Source organism: Anneissia japonica, unplaced genomic scaffold, assembly GCF_011630105.1.
Source record: "Anneissia japonica isolate Jap-2015-1 unplaced genomic scaffold, ASM1163010v1 scaffold288053_len460827_cov147, whole genome shotgun sequence".
NCBI classification, from domain to species: domain Eukaryota; kingdom Metazoa; phylum Echinodermata; class Crinoidea; order Comatulida; family Comatulidae; genus Anneissia; species Anneissia japonica.
This window is the reverse complement of record NW_022725151.1, coordinates 122,237-136,141: the sequence shown is the minus strand read 5'-3', so window position 1 is coordinate 136,141 and position 13,905 is coordinate 122,237. Positions and strand designations below refer to the sequence as shown.

Genomic DNA, 13,905 nt, shown 5'->3' with positions numbered 1-13,905 from the left:
ACTATTTAAAATTAAAACGGAACAGTAGAGAAAATCCGATCAGAATGACAAAATAAACTAAGCATCCACTGGAAGGAATCCCAATATCTGCAGACGGATCCGTTTCGGCCTTCTAGGCCTCATCAGTGTAGCTAGGGTATAGACCCAAACGAAACGTTCGACCAGCCTAGGTAGGGCCCAAACTAGTCCCACGACCACTAATGATTACAGAGCCAAACCAAGGCAATATATATACACAGCCCAGGTGTGAATGCAAATAGTGGAATTCAAGCTATGTGGCTCGGTTCCAGTAGATACAGAGAATATTTTGTCATTCTTAACGCGTCCTACGAGATTCTTACGAGACAGCACTAGTCCGTGAATTTGTGAACAAGATCGGAGATCTAAAGATACAATCTCTACCGTGCATCAGTGGCGGCCCGCTGGATCTCAATAGAGATTCTTTAAGAATATATAAATTTTAAAAGGCAAATGGGAAAAACCCATAAAACAGCAAATATTGAAAGTATTGAAAATGTAGAACTTGTAGAACTGGGTATTATCACTCTACAGACTGTTTCATGCTAATGCAATCTTCAGGAGTGAGAGAATACAAGGGAAACCATTGCTGAAAAAGAGGCTTTTATAACACTCAAAGATCATAAAGAAAACTTCCTAAATAAACCAAGCTGCAGACTCATAAACCCATCAAAATCAGAAACCGGACTCATAAGCAAGACAATCCTCGACCGGATAAACCGTGACCTGCTCACAAAAACCCGAATGAACCAATGGAAAAACACCGCTGCTGTCACTGAATGGTTCAAACACATCCCATACAAATCAAGCAGCACATTCATCTCCTTTGATATCGTGGAATTCTACCCATCCATCACAAAAAAATTGTTAACAGATGCGATCCAGTACGCACGAAAGTACACCAGCATCTCCGAACACGAAACAAATGTCATCTTGCACTCCCGAAAATCAATATTGTTTGGTAACGATTCAACATGGACCAAGAAAAACTCGGATGACATGTTTGACGTTACAATGGGAAGCTTCGACGGGGCCGAAATATGCGAACTTGTCGGATCCTTCGTCATCTCCTCCCTCATCCCAATACTCGGCAAAACCAACGTCGGTCTCTACCGAGATGATGGCCTCGCTGTCATGAACAGTTCATCACCAAGACAATGCGATAAAATGAGGAAAAATATTATATCTATCTTTATTATACTTTCGTATATATAACGGTTTTTCATTTTTCATCAATTATATATACACTGTATATATACTGTCTCTTATACACATCTAGATGTGTATAACCTTCAAGCCTTACAGCAAACCAAACAACCAACTACTCTACGTCAACAGCAAATCCAACCATCCCCCATCTATCCTGAAACAAATTCCCGCATCTATTAACAGACGCATATCCAATATATCTGATTTTAGTGAATCATTCCACCAGGCCGCCTCTGACTACGAACAAGCTCTACAAAACAGCGGATTCCAGCACAAAATGGAATACCAGCCTCCACAACCAAAATCTTCAAAGACAAATAGAAGCAGAAAAATAATCTGGTACAACCCACCATTCAGCAAAGGAGTGAAAACCAACATCGGAAAATCATTCCTTAACCTGGTCAAAAAGCATTTCCCGAGTGGCAACATTTTACATAAGCTCTTTAACAAGAACAATGTCAAAGTCAGCTATAGCTGCTCAAGAAACATGGGCAGTATAATCAAAGCCCACAACAACAGCTTCTGGTTGCTAAGCAACAACAGCCAAAAACTCTCTGCAATTGCAGGAAAAAAGATGAATGTCCACTCTCTGGAAATTGCCTCACCTCATCCATCATCTACAAAGCCACTGTCTACTCAGATGATGACAAAAAATGCTACATCGGGCTCACTGACACACCATTCAAAACCCGATACACAAACCACAAATACACTTTTAATACCCCCAAACACAGAAACAGCACCGTACTCTCCAAATACGTATGGAAACTAAAAGATAGCAACACACCCTACAACATTAAATGGTCTATCATCGACAGAGCATCGGCTTACTCCCCAAAAACAAAACGCTGCAACCTGTGCATAACCGAGAAACTTCACATAATATATTCAGACAAACAGTCAACACTAAACAAAAGAACCGAGCTATTGTCTGAATGCAGGCACAGCAACAAATACCTACTTAAAAACAATTCATTTGCATTTTCACCTGTCTTAGCATTCATATACTCGCACAACCCTTGTATTCTCTCACTCATGAAGATTGCATTAGCATGAAACAGTCTGTAGAGTGATAATACCCAGTTCTACAAGTTCTACATTTTCAAACATCTAGATGTGTATAAGAGATAGCATGTATACTCAATACTATTTATAATAAAGAAGAATATGGTGTTTTACATAATGCTACATGTTAATAATAGTCAATAATGATAGTCATAGAATAACAGACTGCTGATAATAGCTTTGCCAAAATATGTTGCAGTGAAAGCATTCTACAGCAATGAAAATGAACGCCAGATAAAACAGTAGTCTGTAAATAATGCTTATGATGATATATTATATGAATACTATTATATTTCTTTCATTCACCCTTTTATGTTTGTAACACACCATTAATCATATTTTTTCATTGTTTTCATATTTATACTCTAATGCTATATCCATTATAGAATGTTATCATCATAATATTATATTGTTACATCATAACACTTAGAAAACTAAAGTTTTATATAAGTCAAAGCAAATACGAGAGTGGATGAGATTTGATTATTAAAGGCAAAATACTGGAAAACAACAATTTTGTGGGAAAAAATTTACTGTACTTTGGAGAGATACATATTTGATTTAAAGAAAAACTTCCTGAGTTCGAATCCTGTTGAGGCACCTATTTTTTCACACCATATAGCATTTCCACAAGACGGTTTAAAGTATTCTGTTATTCCCACAAATTTTGTCATGAATCAAGGGCTAGCGTTGTCCAACTACTCATACGCATGAATGCGAAGAACTAGATGGAGATTATTTGATAAGGAAAAGTTCCCGGGTGCGAATCCTGTTGAGGCACATGATTTTTCACACCATATAGCATTTCCACAAGATTTCCACAAGCATTTCCACGATTTAAATAATATGCTTTAAAATCGAATTCCAAACAAAGGCTCAATGGCCCAGTTGGTAAAAGCGTCTAGGGTTCGAATCCTGGTAAAGGCACATATTTTCCATATCGCAAATGCCACTTCTAAATCCTTCAAAATGTATAATATATTTATAGCATTACCGCAAAACTATTTAGCGTCTATTATATCATGATTTATTTATAAAAACGTATTTCTTCGGAAAAAAGGCTAAAATAGGTATTTTCTTGGTATGCTAACATCTTCTGCTTGACATAACCAGGGCAACCACAAGTAGCTAAACGTTGAGGATAAACGGTCAAGTGTTGCGTATAAAGTCTGAAGCTTTTTATTTAAGACACCAGTGATCATTTTTCTTTTATTCAAGGATTTTTATTCAAAATCGTTTTTAGCACTGTTGGTAGTTGGTCTGTGGTGAATGCGTTCATGCATCACGATGTAGGTCAAATTTACCTGACTAAGTAAGCTTGTGCTGAAAATAGGAGTAAAGTTTTCATTATGGTACATCGAGGAGTACCGTTGTCCTGTCAGGAAAAATTTGGTCCGGGGCAAGAATCGGTCTGGTGAACTGATTTTGGTCTCATAATTACTTGCCAAATGTAGTCCACATAAGCCAAAACCAGTCCGCTGAAATTTACTTTGCTGTGCTCAGCACACTTGGGTATCTTACGCCCGCAATAGATTTTGACGGAAGGAACGATTCCTAAGCTTTTGCGGACGTGCTTATGCTTACCGAGCCAATCATAATGATGAGCTATGTACACAGATATACTACTTGTTATATTTTTAATAGTGTAATAATATTACATATATATTAATATATATATATATATATTACATATATATATATATATATATATATTATTTATATTCTGTTTTGAAACACACATGAACATGTCTTTTATTTTCCTTTTTATGATGTATGCAAAATAGGCTCAAAATTAGACTTAAACCATCACCTTCATTTTCATTGGTCGTTCAATCTCTAATTTCCCACCGAAAGCTTTTTTCCCTCAAAATCTATGCGGACCGATCAGTAAGCACTCATTGTGCTGTAATTAGTTGATGAGAGCAAGAAGAAGAGAGTACGAACGTGACCATTGCTCGGGTATTTACCCAAAATCTTGGGTATTTTGACTTGGTCTTGGGTTCTTGGGTATTCCGTTCAAATCCTTGGGTATTTTATTTTTACTAAGAAATAAATATAATATAAATCATCAAAGGTACATATACAGTGTTTAATAAGGACATGATGGAACATCGTAGGCTACCCTGTAGCTTTTCAACGAATTAAGTCCTATGACAAATCATTGTGTAATAAAATGTCTCCGACAGGATTCGAACCTGCGACCTCTCGCTGACAAGGCGAGCGTCATAACCACTAGACCACGAAGGCTTCATGGTTGAACAGGTCCAAATACCCGTCGGGAACATTGTATTACACAATGCTATGCCTCAAAACAGCATTCTTCCGTACAGTAAAGAACATATGGGGCATGTTGTGGCAAAATGGCTAAGATGTAGCAAAAATTGAAATTCAAGTTATTGGTATTTTCAGATACCTGAGTATGTGATCTTTAAAATGAGAGGTCATTCATTCAAATTGAACATTTCAAGCCTAAGTTATTGGAAAGTGAAAGTACCGTACTCTTAGAGTCAAGATAAACAGGATTTTGAGTAATTGCCTTTCAAAGTCATTTGTGCATACACTGTTTAATAAAACGAACTATGAAAAATAACGTTAAATAAACAATTTGTTAAACCGCTTTCAGAACTAATACTTTGGAATATGATTAATGAGACATTAAACTGTTGATCTAAAGTGAAAAACAAATTTGGGTTTTGTAGAAATTTTTTGAGCTCCCATATTTTATAGCTCATTTACTCAATACTGGACTGTGCGACAACTTAACCATTTTGCCACAACATGCCTCATATATGCAAAAATACTCTAAAAGATTTGACACGTATTCGTCTCGACCAGGGCCATTAGCTCAGCTACGGGTTGTACGCATGTATATTGGGAGGTCTTGGCCATGCCATAGTAATTCTTTAAATCAAAAATGTGTAAATCGATCAGTTGAATTGGTTAATAAGTAGGCTTATCTATCAGTTAATAAGTATCTAATCAAAATTGCTGATTTTCCCTGGCGTTTGTCCTACCACCCTGACCGGGACTGTTGTAGGGCATGTGTTCGTGTTTCTTGCACTTAATTTTATTTATTCATTGAGGAATAAGCATCTCATTTCATATAATTATGGAATTGATAAGAAATTTTGAACAATTTATTTTTATATAATTTTTGCAATACACTGTGTTTCATATTATTTTTAAAACTAATTGTGATCTGGTCATTATTTTACTAAATATAGCATTCTTAACCTGTGTAATGACTGCACTCTCGAAAAAGGACCCATCGGAACCTAGTTTCACCACTCGGAAGTGGCAGGTTCGAAGGAGGTCCCAGTCGGCCCCTCCAAATTTGAATGTGCAGGTTATGTTTGATTGCGTAAGAGAAAGTAAAATTTGGCTTATAAACAACATTGAGTTGTAAATTACTGGTCCGGCCAAAACCGGACCAATAACCAAAATCGGTCCCCCATACCGATTTTAGCCCGGACCGATTTTGGCGTGACAGTCCAATTACACATGCGCATATTATTATGAGTTTGAAATATTAGCTGCTTTAATCGATTTGAAGCCCCAACAAAGCCCCAAATGGCCAAGTTGGTTAATGCGACTGCATAGACAGTAGGTACCGGGCTTGAGTCCCTATTTTTTCACACTCGTAGATTCATCTCCTTTAACATTCAAAATTAATTTATACATATTTATAGCATCACACACACACACACACACCCGCGCATACACACACACACACACACCCCACACACACACGCACATACCCACACATACATACACACACACACACACATATATATATATATATATATATATATATATATAAATCGATATATATATATTTATATATATAGTTATATAGTTATAGGAGATCGATGTCATTGTCGTATTAAAAATATAATATATATAATATATATATACATATATAGTTATATATATTTATATATATATATAGTATATATATAGTTGTAATAGTTATAGGATATCGATGTCATTGTCGTATCAAAAATATAAACCTTCAGTGTAATTTTTTTTATTTGTGTCAATGTGTATAAAATCGAATGGAACCTGCAACCTTTCATCATCAAAGCAAGTATCGTACCAATAGTCCATAGATACTTATAATGTATACGTGCAGATAAAAAACCACTGGCACTCTAATACGACTGTCTAAAACGCTCATAGTGGAGCACTGGTTAAACTATAAAAGCTTAATTATAGATTGAGGTTTCCCCTCTTATACCGGTACCTTTTAAAGTACCTCTTAAAGTGAACTAAGTAGCCTGAATAAATAAATTGATTTCTAAAATCAAGGAAGAAAGACGTTTTGCTAGAAAGCAAAGATGAAATGACCATTAAAAATTAACCCTCCCTCATCAAATAGTAATTAAATAAATTATTCATAAGCATGGTTTGTGCAATGGCATACACAAAACGCACGTTCTTATAACGTTCGAGAACATTGTGGTTTTGGTATGTCACAAAATAACGTTCATACAACGTTATAAGAACGTTCAAACGTTGTGACGTGAAATTAGGTCAAGTACGTACATATGGATCTACAAACTAACGTTTTTCGTTTTTATCACCAAACTGTAACGTTATTATAACGTAATATTGTTTAGCTGGGCTCTTTTTAATTTACTAGTTTAATCTATTAATAATCTACTAGTTAGATAGCGTTTGATTAAATAATCACATGGTAAGTAGGCTTATAGTTTTTGCCAGTGGCTATATATTTTTTAATGATTTTTTTAAAACTAAATCATATTGAATATAGTTGCCTATTTGAAAATATTTAGTGTGTCACCAGCTAACTTGAGTTGTGACGCTCCCATTTTTCCTGCAGCATGTGCTAACGAATTGCACTCGTTTGCTTTTGAACACTGTTGCTCGGGATCGGCGCTATCGGGGGTCCAGGGGGAAAATGACCCCCGTCGGGGACCTCTTCCCCCTGCTTGGTCTCCCTGTCGGGGAATTTCAAGCAAGCTTGTCGAGGAAATATCAAATCTCGAGCGCCGAAAGTACAATTCAAGCTAGACCTACTAAGCTGTCAACGTTTTAGGATTATAAACTGTTTAGTGCGAGCAGTGCTACCGTACAGTATGTGTGAGGTGTTGTATACTATTGCGATCGTATGAGTTGCAGTGTTGTGCTCCAGCTCTTCCCCGACAGGGAGCTGGTACCTCTGACAGGGGGTTAGTACCCACGACAGCGGACTAGTACTCTGACATCCTATTCAAATAAAAAAAAAATCCCATAATTAACAAAAAAAAAAAAATATTAAATTTTAATTTAAAAAAAAGTCCACGACAAATTTATTTTTCCCCCGACCGGGGGAAGGCTAAGATTCCTCGACGGAGGGGATTGGGCGTGGACGTCCTTGTCGGGGAGAGTGGGCTCTCGTTGGGGCATTCTTGCAGTGATGGCGCCAGGACCTGCCCGTCGGGGGAGGGGATAGTGGAGCGAATCGAGTTTCACTTGGCTGGGGGCCAGAGGGGCCACCTAGGGACCCCGGTGGGGTCACGGAGCCACCGATATTTCACGAATTATGGCGAATTTTTATTGCTTATTTGATAGGCATCGAGTTACTATAATATGACTTCATGTAGGCTATGTTCTTTAATGTTGAAATCAGCTTCCAAAACCAAAACATTTTGAATAAAAGAAGAGTATGCAATGTAACCCCTGATCCCCTCTGGCGCCAACATTGCATTCCCGGCGCAACCCCTACTGATGTTGGTGGTGCTGCTGCTACTACTACTACTACTACTACTACTACTACTACTACTACTACTACTACTACTACTACCCACTACTGAAACTTGTTTATTTTATTTTATTTATTCATTTATTCATTCATTCATTTTCATGTTATTTGACTTTTGAATAGATGAATGTAAACTTCTCTAACATTAGCTAGGTTCACATTCAGAATTTAACGTGATCTAGTGGATCATGATCAAGCCAGTCATTTTATGTGAACCAACCAGAATCAAATAACGTGCTCAGCTTAATCACCTTATTGTGATCTAGTGGAGCATGTTGATTCGCATTAGCATAAATAGATCATGATGATGGTTTCTATATGAACGGTTTTCTCTAACATGCTAAAGTTATCATGATGAATAGATCATGATAAGTTTATCACGATAGCTTATGTGAACGTACCTGTTGTCAAACGGTAGATGGTATAATATGACGCGACATAGATAAACCATTTTTTGATATGGAAATATAAAGCTTAGCGTTGCTCTTCGGACAAATAATTAAGAATACAAACACTGAATGAAAAAAAAATTAAAAGGATTGGTGAACAATGTGAATTTTCATCTACTCTTCCATTACTACTATGAAGAATTCTCAGGAATGCCATTATTATGTAGGACTTTACGTGACAAGAAACTCAGTATTGTTTATCAACGCATTCAGTTTACCTATAGTAAAGTTTATGTCGTTCTGATAAGGAATAGAAATTTAACAGCAATGTGAGAATTCATGTTTAAATAAAAATGTACTGGAGTTATAAAAATTGTGTTAAAACTATAGCTACACTTAATAAAAATTGTGTTAAAACTATAGCTACACTTAATACATTAAATGATATGTTGACAGGCCTACTTTAACTAAACATTTTTTAAGAGTTTGTATTTTATAAATATAGATAACAAACTTCCTCTACGTTCTGAATGATTTCCTGATTCAGGAACTAAGTAAAACCAATATGAAGATGAAGTAGGCCTACCAATATTATAATCCTACATGGCTGAATGAGCAAAGTGAAGCTCGTAATAGTGATTTTCAGTCTAATAATGTAATTATTTTCCCCTGAAGACCAGATTTATTAAAATAAAAGCTAATGATACGGTTTTCCGAAGCATAGGCCTACTGTCCTGTAGTATTTCTGTTGGTAGCAGTTGAGATAATAACATTTCTAACGTCTACTAATAGTACCTCTAATAGGTGGCGGGGGAATCCCCTTTCCCGTCAGTGAAAACTTCCCCACCCCTTTTGGGAGGAAAACCACAATTCGTAAGGAAGGAAAAAAGTAGGCTTATATAATAGTAGACTCAAAAATCAACAAAATAAATAAGCCTTTTTAAAACCCCTAAATTGTCAACATCTTTGGAGGCTCCTGGATCACTGTCCCCACCGACAACGCCCAATTTACTCTCGTCGGGGACATCACCCCTCCCCCAACACGCGCCAAGACCATGGACCCCTCCCCCGCCATATGCAAATCCTGTCACCCTTCAGTTTTGAATTACTATTACTATTACTACTACTATTTAGGCCTACTCTACTACTACTGCTGCCACCTGCTACTACACTGTAAAACAGCGTTTAGAATTTAGGTGTAGCCTTGCTTAGGACTTGTTTAACATTAAATGTTCTCAAGTATTTGATTAAGGGGGGTTACGACGAACCGCCCAAAAACTGGAGAAGGTCCGCATTTAAAAACCAAAAATTGATAGGCCTATTCGTAGATATATTTACAATGCTCTCCAGAGTACCTGAGATAAAGGTCCACTTTCCACTGAAACGATGAACCTTTAAGTCACGCTACAGGCCTGTACTACTGCTAATAATAATATTACATTATAATACTAATAATGTGTACCTATAGCCACGCCCTGTTTATGATAGTACCACTTCGTTTTAACGTAGTATCAAGGACTATAAAAACTATAAATAATATTTAATATACTTTTACAGTGATTTACCTTTTGTATAATGATTGTCCAAATATACAGGTAATTCGTACAGTCGGAATAATGATACACCAAAATGTGTGTATGATGATCAGAACAATGGCCGATCTAACGTGACTTACCTGCAGCGGAGTTTGCTATGTTATCACGAAACTGTTAATATTTGTTAACTTCCCGGTTTCGGTCGCTGGGTGAATAACGTGAACTTTCTAGCCTGACATGCTACACTAAATCCATATCATGAATATTAATCAACTGAAAGCATATGTCAATTTTATCCCAGCCTTGTGCAATTACTTGTTGTAGGGTAATACACGCAAAGAGTAGATATAATGTGACTAAATTACGGCTTATGTTTTAATAGTGTTGATGCTAAGGCCAAATAACATAAATTGTTTGTTTGCCCTTCTTTAAAAAAAATGATAAATAGGGGCGGGTGGAAAAAGTTTGCTTATTATTATTATTATTATTTTTTAATACTCCTCAGATGGAATAAAAGTAACCCATAGAGGCCAAGAATGGCGATATCTTACATCAGACAACAACTTTAGATTAATTTGTAAAAAAATAAAGATAAATTCACTCACATTTTTTTAATTTGTATTGTTTTTCCGCCCATATTTTTTTTCAGTGAGTTAGGGGCGGGTGGAGGAGGGCAAACAAAATATTTTTTTGGCCTTTTATTAAGCCATTGTGTTTCCTACCAAGGTATCAATTATTGATATGCAAAATCGTGAATGTAAACAATGATTGTGAAATAAAATATCCCTTGAAACAATTATTGAACTATAATTCCTTTGCCGGAAACGAATCATGTGATATGTAATAATAATAATAATAATAATAATAATAATAATAATAATAATAATAATAATAATAATAATAATAATATTAATATTAATATTAAAATTAATAATAATAATAATAATATTATATTAATATTAAAATTAATAATAATAATATTAATAATAATATTTTCCCTGCAGTAGCTGGAAAAGCATTGTTTTTTGTTGATTTTCCTGTTTTCTTTTTTCTTGCATACTTAATTTTTCCCTTTTCTTTTGCACTGGGTTTTTCTGGTCGGCACTTAGGTCACTTCCCATGCTTGGAACTGTTCAATGCTTTGCCGAAGCATAGACCATAATGTGCCTCCTAATATTTGGTGTTTGTCTATGGTAGGGTGTACATGTGAGGACCAATTAAAGTGATTTTAAGTGATTTAAGGGCAAACAGTTTACACCAGATTTTTCAAAAACGTTTAATTTGATTGGAATTTTTTTGCTTGCTTTTTCTTACTTTTATTTTATTTATTTATTCTTTTTTTTTTGTATATTGATTTTTTTTTTATTTATGCACATACATCTCCAAAAATAAAATACTGTACTTACAAAGTGACAATTACTGTACTTTGAAAACAAAAATATTACATAGAGAAATTATACTATAAAATCAATAAAATATACCTTTGGAAATATAAAATAGTTATTCGAATTACAATAACCATTTTCAGTGAATTGACACATTGCAAAATTTATATATGGCACAGCACGCACTAAAGCAAAAAAAAGTGTGGTACAACCAGAGAGGAATAGAAATATTACTTTATTATTGTGGTAACTATGTCAAGCTAAATAACATTTTTTTTTCTATTCCAATTCAATTCAATTTAAAGAAACATTTACATTCTTCATACATATACAGTATGAATACAAATAAGCGAAACAGCAACCATGCAACGAAGAAAGTCTAATCTAAACTACTGTCCAATAAATAAAAAAATACAAAATATACGAATTTTAATCAATCAGTCAGTCAGTCAGCAATTAATCAATCATTCAATAACCCAATCAATCAATCAATCAACTAACCAATCAATCAATTAATATATTCAGGCTTATTTATTTACATAAAAATATATGTACATAAAATTGCTCGTTTGCAGCAAGAGAGCTCAGATTGAGAGATAATTCATTAGAAAAACACTGACTTTAAAATATTGTACAATTTAGTTTATGAATGAAATATTAGCACATTGAGAATTAAATTCCATTACTAAAAATTATAATCAAGCAAAACAAAAAATACAATAAATCAATCAATTTCTGTTTCAATCAAACTGTTACGAATATTTCGCCACAGCTTAAACTTATAACTTCCAAATCTTATAGGCCTCTTTCAAATCAGCTAAAGCAATTATGAAAGTTCAGTCAAAACTACTGTCCAATAAATAAAACATTACAAATACTGTATAAGAATTTTAAGAGAGAAAAACTAAAGAAAATCAATCAATCTATCAGTCAGACAGTAAGTTAGTCAGTCGATCAATCAATCAATAAATCAATCAATCAATATATTCAGGTTTACTTATTCACATCGCAGCAAGGGAGCTTAAATGTGAACATAGTTATTTGAAAAACACTGACTAAAATATACAGTAATAATTAGTTGATGAATAAAATATTAACACACTGAGAAACATAGTTAATATAGTTATAAAATTTCCCGCCGAAAAAAACACGAACGGTACTGGGTAAAGACAACTTGATTTCTTGCTTTGAGCCAAGTATCCATTCATAGAAGTCATATGAAGATAAGCCTATCTGAGAGTGACTCTAGGGCGGTCAAGAGCAGGACATATCTACGACTTTCAATTGAACAAAGATTGTATTATGTTAACTATAGTTACAAGTATATAGAGACTAGCCCTTAAATGTTAAGAGTTATATTTACAAAAAATAATTAATAATGTATGTGTAAAAAATCTGTCTTAATTATGATATACATATAAATGTATATTTATATAAATATTATGCTTAAATATTTATTAAGGAAAATTTAAAAAAAATACTTTAACGAAAATATGGAAGATGCGTAGAAAGAAAGAAGAATAGGAAAGCAATTTGGAGCGGATGAAATATTTAGCGAAAATAAAAAATAATAATTTTGTCATTATTGCATCACGTTTTTGTGAAAAATTTTTGGCACTAATCGTCAGAGGCTAGGTGCCGGCAGCCTACACGTTTCATATATTCGATATCGTATACAGCTTAGTTTTTTACCTTCTTAACTCTATCTATTAAGCTTGTTTCAAATCAACTAAAAACAATTGTTTTTTATTGAAAATATTCACACAATTATTACAAAACGTAATGCAACATAGGCCTACAAAAAATCACTGACACAGGTATCACTACATTAAACATAGCACAATGCTAAAAAAAAAAAACGTGCTATGATTATTTACATTCTGTTTGCGTTTCAACATAAAATTGTTATAAAACTGATTAATTTCAGAAAATGTTTTCAAAATTTTAAATAGTACGCCACAAGTATATCACTTTAGTGATGGACAATCAGCTTATAATTTACTGCCTAATATATCCGCTTCATCATTCATATTGTACTTCCTTAATAATTCAACAAATTCCTTCGCTGAATTATGTTTGATTACATTTTCTTCTTCCAGTACACATATTAAAATCCACGGATCCCATTTGTGTACACTCACGTCAATTTTGTGCATTTCACCAATCGTCTTAACAGAAGACGTTTTTAATATTTTGCCAAATTTGATCAGTTTTTGACGATAACGGGAAAATATGCGTATTTTCACATTTTTAAGTGTAAAACTTTCAAATATAGGACCAATTTTTTTTATCTCTGATTCTACCCCCTCAAGGCCAGAAATTTTAACAGCTTCAAAGATGATTGCAGGGTTTGAACGGTTGACCACACCTACTCCCTCCAATAATCTAAGTAAACCCATTACATCGCTGGCGTTCTGTAACTCTGCCTGACCTATTTGTGACACAAACAGTCTTAGTAAAACTTTCAGCATATTAAGACTTCCATATTTCCAGTGCTTTGACACAACAAACTTTAGTTGGACATACTCTTGTTGAGTGAT

The 13,905-nt window shown here is 34.5% G+C and overlaps 1 protein-coding gene and 1 non-coding gene across 7 annotated transcripts in view; both read right to left on the bottom strand.

The window, feature by feature from the left end:
- The window catches only part of LOC117112677, a 34,123-nt gene that overhangs the window by 7,293 nt on the left and 12,925 nt on the right, over window positions 1-13,905 (bottom strand). The window contains exon 1 of one of the 6 annotated variants that reach the window (XM_033255809.1): window positions 10,121-10,251. The exons of 3 other annotated variants lie outside the window; for them this stretch is intronic. The gene's annotated coding sequence lies outside the window, so the exon portion shown is untranslated. Of the gene's footprint in view, window positions 1-4,102; window positions 4,175-10,010; window positions 10,252-13,905 lie in introns of those variants that run through there. 2 more of the 6 variants (XM_033255808.1, XM_033255813.1) reach the window with 2 other exon arrangements.
- Trnat-ugu lies at window positions 4,467-4,539 on the bottom strand. The gene has a single exon. It is a non-coding gene; the product is annotated as a tRNA-Thr (tRNA).